The following is a 12,000-nucleotide window of genomic DNA, read 5'->3' as shown; positions in this document are numbered from 1 at the left end:
CATACCCCATCATACCCCATTTGTGGGATCATGCCATTCCTTAAACAGGAGACTCTTTCCAGCTGAGCTTGCAAAATCAAGATGGATGGGCTTCTACTAACAGTGCTTTATGTTTGTATAGTTTGCAAAGTGTTTGCACACCCCTCATCACTTCTGAGCTTTGTGTGGTCTGTGGGGCAGATGCCGTCTCCTCTTGGAGAGAGGAAGGGCCTGAAGATCCCACAAAGGATGTGACCACTCCCAGGGGCATAAGCCTAGCAAGTGGCAGACAGGTGCTTGAATGGGATCCTCTGCCTCTTTGTTCTGTGCTCCCTCCCCTTGTGCTAGACTCCCTCCTTCACTTAGGACACTTGCAATACCTGCAGCTCAGGCTGCTGTCTGGGGCATAGAGAAGGGATGCCTAAATGTAGTCTGGGTGTAACATTGCTCTTAGCCCTTGATGGAAAACGACGGACATGCTAGCTTGGGAGTTTCTGCAAATAACAGCTAGCCCCACTTTACTGATCTCATGCAAGGGCAAAAGTCTGCTTTCACTCCCCCTTATCCTTGATCCTCTCTTTGATTCCTTTGAAAACTGTTATGGGGAACTTGTGATTTTAGGTCCTGCTCTCAGCAGAAATTTGGAGCCTCCTGGGTGACCGGCATTAATGCCCTGCTTCCCCTCTTGCACAACTTCCAGCTTCTCTACTGCCCAGTGATGGAATTATTGATTGGTAAGCATTTCACAACACATTTTCAAAACATGCCGAAGGTCAAGAATTAATGACTCACGGGCAGTCACATTTCTTCCTGCCACGGCCCCTCTATGTTATATTGATGAGGTTGGTGAAGGTAAGGCATGGGAGAAACTGAGATAAAAGTTAACTCTGTCCAACCCTGGCCAGCAGGACTATTAAGTACCTTGGAAAAATAATTCTTGATCTTCTATTTAGTGCTTGATCTGCTGAATCACTTGATTTTTAATACCCAGTCTCTTGAAGAATATAAGGTGGAATTAAAGGATTTCAGTACTGGTTTTGCCACAAACTTGTCCCAGGGGATCAGAGTACCAAGGAGGTACTCAGCTAAAGAACAAGGCTTGGGTGATATCTGAGGGGAACTTTGTTGCTCTGATAGTCCGTGATCGTACGGCCGTCCTTCAGAGAACAAAGAGATAACCCCTGGCCCAGTCTTATAGATAATTATTCACCTCTTTGCTTGAGGCCAACAAGAGGTTCCCTTGGGACAGTGTGGAAAAATGCCTAGCACAGGAACAGAGAGTTCCAGACCAGGAGGCAAAAGGTCTGGGTTCACTCTCAACTTTGCGACCTGTGATTTGAGTACACTAACAAGTTGCTAGACCTGTTAGAGCTTCAGTTTCCTCACCTGTGAAATGGAGATATTGACAAAAGTCTTCTTTCTGAGGGCTCTTTCAAAGATCAAGTGATATCATGTGCCTGAACTTTTGGGGTACAAGCTCCAGTGCATAGAAAGACCTACAATCTGGTTCTCCATGGGCTGGTTTAAAGGTTTCGGGGGAAAAGAATATCAAGGTGATATTTTTTTCTTCTCGATATGAAAATTTTTTTCTCACCTTTTTTTTTCCCCCAAAATAATCTAATTTGCAGAATTAGAATTTCTGAATGCCTTTTCAGGAACAATTATGGAACTGAAAATTTCTTAATCATTCTCCTGTAGGTGTTTATACTCTAAACACCCTAAAGGTCCTTTAATTCTAATATCACAGAAATAAGTGTGACGCAGCTGAAGGAATTAGCGGTGTCTGCGCCTCCTTTACTTACCAGCGTAGGCCCTCGCCACACAGACACCTGCATATTCCCTCTCTCCAAGCTGCTGTGGGCAGCATTGCTCCCCCTTGCTCCCCACTAAAGAACAAGCCGGTCAAAAAGGAAGTCACTTCACTTATGTAAAGCACATTCTGGGTGCAGAAAGGCAAGCGTGTGTTTTGTCTTGACTGAATTTGCTTTCTCCCACCAGTTTGTCCTGTCTTCAGTACATATCAGAACTGGCAGACCTTGGCAGTCACCACGCTCACCTCTCCATTGTAAAAAAGAGCCACAAGGCTTAGAGCTGAGAAATGACGTCACCAGGGTCACGTGGCTAGCTTGGGGCAGAATCGAGATTCACGCACCTATCACCTGAATTTTCCCGTCTCTTCTCTCCATTATATCAGATGTGGAGAGAACACAGAGAACCTGAAAGAAGAGAAAAAATGAATACATTCTGGGTGAATAGCTTGGGCTTCTGGTTTTCAAGGACAGTTTTATGATCAGCAGCAATGATGGCTCAAAAGCTATGGTGATTAGCTTGAGTGAACGTGTGTAATAAACACTTACAGCACATGTGGCATCAAACACCTGCAAGATCTGAGCGTTGGCGCCAAAGCTGCTTTCATTGTCAAAGAAAAGAGGGGGAGAAAGGAACTTGGCTGAACAAAGCTGGCAGACTTTTCACTAGAAAATTCAGAGGTATTTTCTGGAGGAACAGGAACACATTTCCAATGGCTTCTAAAATTTATTTTAATGTGAGTGGGTGAATTTAGTAATTACAGAAGTGATGGCCACTGAAGACCATTTGGTGCCTAAGGCCTCTTCTAGACTGGTCCTTCTACGTGCCTTGGTCAGAGTCCTAGAAGCCTCAAGACGGGCAGGTTCAGAGGTTTGCCAAGGGCAATGGCTGAGGTTGCTGATTTCCATCTAGGCTCCCAACTCAAACGCATACCAAAGCTCTCATGCGTCTCCCTGGAAATCTCTTCTCATTACCAGAACCAAGTCAGAGAGGCAGGGGCCGTGTGTCTCTCAAACTGAGCGCATCCATACAAAGTGGATTCTTTCGCCTGTTTTGGTGATCAACGTACCTCAACAGAACAGGGCCGTTGCCAAATACATGGTCATTTCCCTTTGGCTACCCACAAATTTTTGAACTGCAAGATCTGTTCATGTGTTTACTCATTTAATAGTTATTACTGGGAGAGCACTGGGTTAGAATAGCTGTTAGATGTGCAGCTCCCTGGACCTTAGTCTCCTTACCTGTAAGATGCTACTCATTATCTGCCTTGTGGGCCTCACTAGTTGTGTCAGGCATCATTCGAATGACAAGTGGAAGTGCTGTTTCAGCTCTAAAGGCTGCCATGAGGGTGAGGGATTGCTGCTACTGCTCCGTGCCCGACAACGTGCTAGGCACCAGCGGGGTTAGAAAAGAAACATAAGAGATGATCCCTATTCTGCAGGAATTTACAACCCTGTGCTGGGAAAACAAGACACACCCAAATGAAACAGATACGTAACACCTCAAGGCTGTATTTACTACTTACATGATGGCTAAAGTCTCTGAGATGCATAGGGAGGTCAGAGAAGGCCGAGATCATCAGCAGGCTGGAGAACCTGGGAATGCCTCCTGGAGGAGGTGAGGCTTGAGTTGGGTGATGAAGTAGACAGAGGAGATGGAGAAGGTCCCGCCATCAGGCTGTGGCACAGCAGAGTCAATCAGCGGAGGGCTTTCTTGGTAGACCCATCTACTTGGAGTTAGACTCCCCATCAAGCTTGGGTTATGATTGAAAAATCTGAAAGAGTTATAGGAAAGGGAAAGTCAGGACAGATTTTAGATCAACGATAGGTTATGGTGGAACAATGATTTAGGAGGGCTCATATGTGAAGGATGGACTCGTGGGGAAGATACAGGAGAAAAGAGGGCTGGTGGGGGAACCTAGGCTCTGGATGCTGTGGTTTGGACCAGACCAATGGAGATGTTAAGAGAAGGAATTTCATGGAAGTGAAAGGTAGTTCTGTTTGTAACGGGAGGACAGTCATGTTATTAACCCTTCCTACTTTGTTCATGTCTACACTTTGGGATTTGAGTTAAATTGGGCAAGGAGGGGTAAATAACAGGGAGCATCTCTATATGTACATTGGAAGATTCTAAAAAAACCCAATTGGCCTCACGGTGTCTATTTGTCTCTCTATAAAGAAGGATTTGAAGTTGCTGGCTGACCAGATTTATGGTCAAAACCATAATAGTCACCTGTTCACAGCTGTGGCCAATTTCAGCATTTCTGCTCCAATATCCCCAGCAAACGGTCATCCATTCTCTTCTGGAATTTCTCCATCGAAGGGCATTCACTGCCACTTGAGGAAGACCTTGCACGGTTAGATGTCTGTAGCGTCACAATTTTTAAATTTCAAGCTTTTGTGGATTTTCCTGACTGGCTCTTTTACTGGTCCCCAGGATCATCCAGAACTTTTTCCATTCCTTTCACCTCTTCTGGACTCAATCATTTAATTGAAGACGCAGGTCCTGCCTTCTAAGTTTTCCTGATCACTCACATTTATAAGTTACCTTTTAAATTAAATAAGTAAAGTGCTATTTTTAGTTAGCACTTTACCCAAAGACAAGAGACTTTGACTCTGAACTTTACAGAAAAGATAAAAAAATATAAAAGGAAGAAAAACTTGTGGGATCCTTCTTATCCTTCTTTATTTACTTCAACTGGGGTGTTTTTTTCCACCCCTGCACAAAAGTCATGTCCCGTGAACCCAGGAAATAGGTGTTTTCATTTCTTTCCTTTTTTTTAGCTGAGCAGGTGGATATCTTTCCAGGGATTTGGTATCAGAAATCAAATCCAACGAGTGGGAAGTTTAACTCGATTCAGGGCAGTCTTGCCAAGAAGCCAAGCGGAGGGTGAAGTCAGGTCAATTAGGGGAGGCAGCAAATATGAAGCTTTTAAAAAATGTATATATTTGGAGCAGGAAGGGGCTTTAGTCAGTAGCAGTTGTTGTTAACAAAACATGAAAACGAAAGAAACCATCACCATCAACGTCGTCATCATCAACCAGGCAAACCCTAAAACGTCCTGATTGACACAGAAGGAAGGAGATCTGTGTAAACACACCATTGTCCTCGGATGGTCTTTTATCGTTGCCCAAGCAAGTTATGTTGCCATGGTCTCTTTCAGGCTGTGTTGCAGAAAAACTTCAGCATTTACTTGAAAAGTTTAGGGTAGAAAGGATCATCTTTAACAGAACATAGAAAATGCTCCATCAGATCAAAACCAACAAGCAAACAAAAAGAAGCAGGTCAGTTGTGTTTTTGGCACTGGGCAGGACCATATGCTTCCAGAGATGAGAATTTAAAAATAGCCTGTCACGCAGCTCACATTGTAGCCCTGGAACATGGTGGGGGTGGGAAGGATTGCCTCACACTTAATAATAGTGACACTTCACATTTATACCAACCTCTGCTCAAAGAAACTCAGAGTACTTTCTAGCTATTTATTTTAAAAAAAAAAAAAACAAATCCTTCTGGAGTCCCTGGAAGTTGAGTAAGGGCTGGTACGATTGCTGCCATTTTATAGGGAAGGTGACTGAGTTATCGAAAGGTAAATTTACTAACTCAGGATGATAGAGTGACTCAGGGATTAGTCTTGTGCTTTTCAAAGCACGCTGGGCTGCCAACTGCAGCAATATCCTGAGCTGTGAGAGCCACGAGTTCATAGGATGTTGCACAAAAAAGAGAGACAGTTGCTTCCCATTGCTTCTGTTTTGAAATGCACTTGCCTTTCATTTGAAGCATTTCACCAGTTTCCAATTTTAAGGCAAGTGGCTTATAAGCCGTGGTGATCTATATTTGCAGACCAACTTGCAGAGGCATCACGATCATGTAATTTTTCACATCTCCACAATTCCTTGCAGCCGAGATGGTCTTATACTCACCATCTCATCAGGTCTGTGTTACAAGCTGTAACTTAGGCAGGGCCAGAGGTATGAGGGAACAGAGGCTCAGGGCGTGAGGGAACTTTCTCACCTGGTGAGTGCAACAGACACCAACGGAAACCCAGGTCTTTTCTCTGTAAGTCTGGGGTGTTTTCCTGCCCCACGCTGTCGCCTAGGTCTAAGCCAATTGGTAAGACTAGCTGCTGAGTGTGTGTTACTACTCTGTGCTCAGGTTTGACTCTTCCTGCCCCCCACCCCCCAATTTGGTGCCCAACACTCAGTTTCTAAGTGGTTACATAACCCTGAAGGAGGGATTCTAGATGTGGCAAAAAACCAAGGGAAGTCAGTAATAAGCTCCCTTTTCCGGGGGAAGGAAAACACTTGACATACTGAGAGGTCTAGGCAGATGGTCTGGATACAGGTGGAGTCCAGTGATGTGTTACTGACTAGCCGTAACCCCTATTCCAAGCATAACTCCCTTTGCTCTGCACCATAACCACTCTCTTTCCGACACCCTAAATTCCCTCCCTGCTTTCCCCCTTCACTGGGCAAAATCCCAACCCTGGTGAAATGTAATTATCTTCTCTTTCCTCCTTTGCTTGCAGCTGAGCAACAGAATGCTGCTAAGAACCTTGTGGATCATGCCGACCAGCTCGCTTTAAATTTTTGACCACAGTTCTCAGAAGGACCCTGCCAGAGGCCCTCTAACACTTTTAGCACATTTGCTTTTTTCAGGCTCTGGGTCGATTCTTTCATACCTTTGTCTCCCTCCATAAATCTCCACCATGTTTCCCCCTCCCCGTCTCCCAGAATGATGACCTCCCTTCTTTGCTATCAGAGGAAATCATTCCATCTTTCCCCGCCAACTCCTTAACTCATCTACATCTGCACCCACGTACACTGCCTCCTTCCTACTAAGTGGAGGAAGCATCACAGCCTCTAAGGTCACCTCTTCCGTGTGTCTTCTGGATCCTGTCTCCTTTCATGCACTTCTTTCCTGAAACATTATTTTCTCTTCTTCTGTTACCTTCATTCTATTAGCACACAAATGTGTCTTCATAACAACCATTAAAAGGCAACAATTCTCCCTTGACCCTACATGTCTCTGCAGCTACCATCCCGCTTCTCTGATGACTTCACAAAAAACATTAAAGAAGTAAGATCTATGTTTCCTGTCTTCTTTGGTCAGCTGCCATTCTCTCCTCAACAGTGCTCCAAATTTCTTCTAATCCCAACTCTCTACTTAACAGCCCTTATCAAGGTCACCAATGATGCACGTTTCCAAAGCCAAAATATACTCAACTAACTGGACTATTCAGTAGAATCCAGCATGATTGATCCTTCGACTTCTTTGAACCTCTTCCTCTCTAATCTTCTGTGATTCCACACTCGCCTCATTTGCCCTTACCTTCTTGTCTCCTTGTCTGGCTCTTCCTCCTCTACATCAAATTTTGGAGTGCTCTGGGGTTCTTGTCTCACTTCTGTCTGTACTCTTCCTAGATAAACTCCTTGAGTCCCATAGCTTTAATATACTATCTATATGCAGATAACTTCAAATCTCTATCTCCATCTGACTTCTCCCTTGAGCTCCAGACTTGATAACTCTAATTGAGTATCTAACTCAAACCATGACCCAAACCAAACGATTGATTTATCCTCCCCCCCATCCCCACTTTCTCCTTCCTAAGCCTTCCCTGTCACAAGCAGTGGTCTTGACCCTTCTAGCTATTTGTTCAGTGTAAATAATCAAATCATTGTTTTCTTTGTTCCTCTCAAACTCCATGTTTAATCCATCAGCAAGCTGCATTGACCTTATGTCTAAAATAGGTGTCAATTTAGACTATTTTTCATCACCTCCACAGTAACCATCTTATTCCAGCTACCATCATGTTCTTCCCATCTAGACTTTTGCTCCCCTAGTCAGCTTTCTGAGCAGTCGCCAAAATGATATTTCTAGAATCATAGATTATAATATCACCTCTCTGCCAAATCCTCTTACCATGATCTATAAAACCCTATGGGACCTGTCCCCTGACTACTTGTCTAGCAGCATCTCCTTCCACTCTCAGCCTTGTCCACAATGTTCACTGGCCTTTTTCTCCCTCAAACTTGCCAATGCTTTCTCATCTGAGGACCTTCGCCCTTGCTTTCCCTTCTGTTAGATGCTCTTCTTGCACATTTCCACTGACTGCTTCATCCTGTCATTCAGGCCTCAGCACAAATCTTGCCTTTTCCTGAGAGCCAATTCACCGGATGCACATTGCTAAGGCAGTCCCCTCTAGGACCAAATAAATAAGTATTCTTCCCACCTCCCCCACCCCAAAACAGAAGTGTTTTCATTTAGGTTGAACTTGGGGGAATTGTACCTTCATCTTTTATAGTGAGTCAGTATAAAAATTAACATTGAAATTTGTGACTACACTGTCCCTTGTGGTTTAGAGGACAAGATTTGCCATGTCACTCAGTGGCCTTTCTATAAAGCCCCATCTGAGGAATTCTTTTAGGTCTAAGGGCTAAAAAGTTCATTTCCCTTGAGGAACTGGTAATGGGACACTGACTTTGCTTTGTTTTTGGGCTTTGCTAATACAAAGAGCAGAACCAAAATCTTGGCTGAATTATTGCAAATGTGTAGAACTATAGGACCTGGTTACCTGTCTAGACAGTAGTGTCCAACAGAACTTTCTACAGTCATGGAAATACTCCATATTTTTAATGTCCAATAAGTAGCCATCAACCACGTGTAGTCACTGAGCACCTGGAAGGTGGCTAGTGACAGTGGGAGGCTAGATTTTTAAATTATATTTAGGTTTTTTTTTTTAGAGGTTTCTTTCTTCTTTCTTTCTTTCTTTCTTTCTTTCTTTCTTTCTTGCTTGCTTGCTTGCTTGCTTGCTTGCTTGCTTGCTTTCTTGCTTTCTTGCTGCATTGGGTCTTTGTTGCTGCGCATGGGCTCTCTCCAGTTTTGGCGAGCAGGGGATACTCTTTGTTGCAGTGTGCTGATTTCTCACTGTGGTGGCTTCTTTTGTTGCAAGCATGGGCTCTAGGCGCGGGGGCTTCAGTAGTTGCGGCATGCGGGCTCAGTAGTTGTGGCGCATGGGCTTAGCTGCTCCACGGCATGTGGGATCTTCCCAGACCAGGGATCGAATCCTTGTCCCCTGCATTGGCAGGTGGGTTCTTAACCACTGTGCCACCAGGGAAGCCCTTATTATATTTAGTTTTAATTAATTTAAATTTAAATAGACACATGTGCCATTGGACAGAATGGGCCTGGGTATCCTATTGTCTATTTCTAAGACATTAGAGTTTATTTTTACGCACACTTTATTATTAGTTATTGTATTTCCTATAAGTTGCCTTAATCCTTTGTGGCTAGTAGAAAAAAAGAAGAAACCACATTTAAATGAGTAATTGAGTTTGCAGGGCAAGTTAGTATGTTTACAGCCTTAGGTGACATGATCAGTGAATGCAGATGAGCCTTACATCCTCTCTCTCGGGGAGCTCTGTGGAAAGGGTACCAGCAGCAAGTTTGAGCTCCAAGTTCCAATCTTTGTTTTGTGGTTGATCACGACCTGTGACTCCAAGTGAACCAGATATTCAATAAGTTCAGACGGAAAATGGGATTGATGACTTGATGCCTTTGGCATCTGGGATGCCAGATGTGTAGCCCCTGCACCCATTCCCGTGCTTTCTAGTGCCTAGGAAGCTGGCCCTTGGCTACCTGCTTGGAATATAAAGCAGACCATGGGGCGGTGATTTCATTCATGCCTGTGCCTAAGGCAAGGCCACTGATACACCAATTTAAAACAAATATGAATAGTCCCATCTTCAAAACATCTTTAGGGAACGAAAACCCACCCTAAGTGCTTAGGTATTTGGATCCTTTTTAATGCAAGATGAGGTATCATTTCTTTTGTTATACAAAAGCATAGGACTGAATTCAGAAGACTTGGGTTCCAGTCTCATCTCAGCCACTAACTAGCTATGTGACTTTGATCAAGTCAGTTTCCTTTTCTCTCAAATACGAGGATTAAACCAGATGACATTTAATTTCCTGTCTCACACTAGCCATAACAATAATAACTAACATTTATTGAGTACTTAGAATGTGCTGAGGTGCAATACCTTATTTAGTTCTGTGGAAGTTATTAATACTACCATTTCCACTTTTCAGGACAGAAGAAACTGAGTGTTAGTGTTTCCTGAGAGTTGGCAAATGGTGGATTCTCTATCTGAATCCAATGGTCTGGTTTCAGGATTCACTTTCTTACCTGCTCTACCTTTTTTTAGAATTTTGTATTTTTCCATAGGCCAGAACATCATCGTTTTCTGGAGTTATCTTAATCCTTTCAACCAAAGCTTCCCCAATCTGGGCCCCAACAGGCCCAAATATTGTCTCCTTAGTCCTCGCAGTGACCAGAATCAATGGGTTCGTTGCCACCATAAAAGCACAGCATTGTTCATTTGCCCAGTGTGCTGTACAAATACTATCACTTTCTAAGGATGCCATGATATGAAAAACGTTGGGAAGCCTGTGGGCTTAGACATACATCATGACTCACTAGCCGGGTTTAGCTTGGACATTCTACAAGTCATATCACACATATTTTACAAGATCCTATCAGGAAGAGATGCTCTGTCCCACAAATCCAAATCATCACTCCCTGAGATGGGAGTATCACAGTCATTCCTGTATCTCCAACGTGCCCATCTCAGAACCTGGCCTTAAGCTGACCCTCAGAATAGAAGTTATTTTGCCAGGTGATAGAGTAGCATCCTTATGTTGGTTAGAATCCTAGAAAGTTAGAGCCAGAAAGATGTTTAGAAATTTTAAGTCCAACTCAAAGAGGGTAGAGGATTTCTTCAAGGTCAGTGTCAAAGTTGGAATGAAAACTCTGGCCTCTCTTATTCCCAGCCCAGGGCTTTCCCCTACTCCCATTCCCCAGACTGTTCATCAGAACTGCTTTGTTCGGGGAGATGAGGCAGGGGAAACATAACTGAAACTTCGTCTTGCCTCTGCAGATGTCAGGAGCAATGGAGCACCAGCGGTAGGAGAACCTGCCTCCCGGGCTCCTTCAAAGGCCACAGACCCATGAGAACCATTCAGGGTAGCCTGAGCCACACGCCCGGAAGGCCACAGCATGCACAGGAAAGTGAGGGGAAGTGGAAACGTGTGAGCAGGCTGCTCAAAGCAACGGGCTCACCACCGGAAAAAAAAATAAAAATAAACACGCTCAGAAATAGTGTAACTGATATGCAAAGGAGATCAAAACAAGGGTTTTAAAATATCTTGGCTGCTTTAGAGGAGGTGGGGGTGGTAAGTGAAGCGAGCTTACAAGTGCGTGTTAGGAGAAGGGGGCAATGAGTGGATGGTTCACTGCAGCCTGCTGGGCCATGGGAACCTGGAACCCAGGGGGTATTTCAAATGAAAATGTGGGAGGTGTAAATCCCTGTGGGGAGCTCCGAGGCAGGCATGGACTTGGGAGCAGGAACCCCAGAGTCCCTCAGCCCCCAAATCCTCCCTTCCTGACCCCTCTGCTCTTCCCTGGGAATCTGCCCCATTTGCCGTCGTGGACATTTCTCCTGGGGCAGGGCACTGAGGCTCAGACAAGCCAGCAGCGGAGGCACCAGGAAGTCCACCCAACTTGGCTGAACTTCAAGGCTCAGGTTGCAGTTTGGAATCAATGTTCCAGGATTAAGGGCTGAGGCTGGGTACTCACGGAAGACAAATTCCCCAGTCTTGCATAGTGCAATTCCCTTTCCTTTCAGTGGGTCGTGAAGAATTGCAGACATGCACTCTCTTCAAAGGAGAGGTTTTCTTTTGAAACTGGTGCCCGAAATGGGAAACCCAAAGGTTAACGATGGCCGTGCTGGCTGTTTATAGGCTCCCTCTGCCGATGTAACCATCCCTAATAATAGCTCAAGGATCACGGGACATTTGCAGCATCACAAGGCCATTGGTCAACAGCACAGGTACAAAAGGGAGCACGTGCTCCTCTATAGATCCAAATGGCCTCACGGATGTTAACAGAGGAAAGACTCCGGCAGGAGTGGGGAGGAGGGGTGGCCTGGGCTTTGGAAATTAACCATCCCTCACAGGGTCTAAGTCTAGCACTTATACTTACACAGCACATTCACATCTATGATCAAATGCGATGGGCCAGGCAGGGGGCAATCATCTACACTGTCCAGTGGAGAAAACTGAGGCTCCAAGGTGAATGGTACGAGGGCACCTTTAGTGACCCACAGTAGAGGATGTTCATTACAGGGCCTTGAGGAGCCAGAGATGGGAATCAGG

At 44.7% G+C, this 12,000-nt stretch overlaps 1 long non-coding RNA gene across 1 annotated transcript; it reads right to left on the bottom strand.

Moving 5' to 3' along the window:
* Positions 1 to 1,674: 1,674 nt before the first annotated feature.
* On the bottom strand, positions 1,675 to 11,529 carry LOC130855808 (uncharacterized). The gene is made up of 3 exons (XR_009054380.1): positions 11,423 to 11,529; positions 3,314 to 3,562; positions 1,675 to 2,195 (listed from the first exon to the last, which is right to left on the bottom strand). It is a non-coding gene; the product is annotated as an uncharacterized LOC130855808 (long non-coding RNA).
* Between the last annotated feature and the right edge of the window lie 471 nt (positions 11,530 to 12,000).

The sequence above is a fragment of the Hippopotamus amphibius genome, chromosome 6, assembly GCF_030028045.1.
Source record: "Hippopotamus amphibius kiboko isolate mHipAmp2 chromosome 6, mHipAmp2.hap2, whole genome shotgun sequence".
Classification (NCBI taxonomy): Eukaryota; Metazoa; Chordata; class Mammalia; order Artiodactyla; family Hippopotamidae; genus Hippopotamus; species Hippopotamus amphibius.
This window is presented reverse-complemented; position numbering and strand designations above follow the sequence as displayed.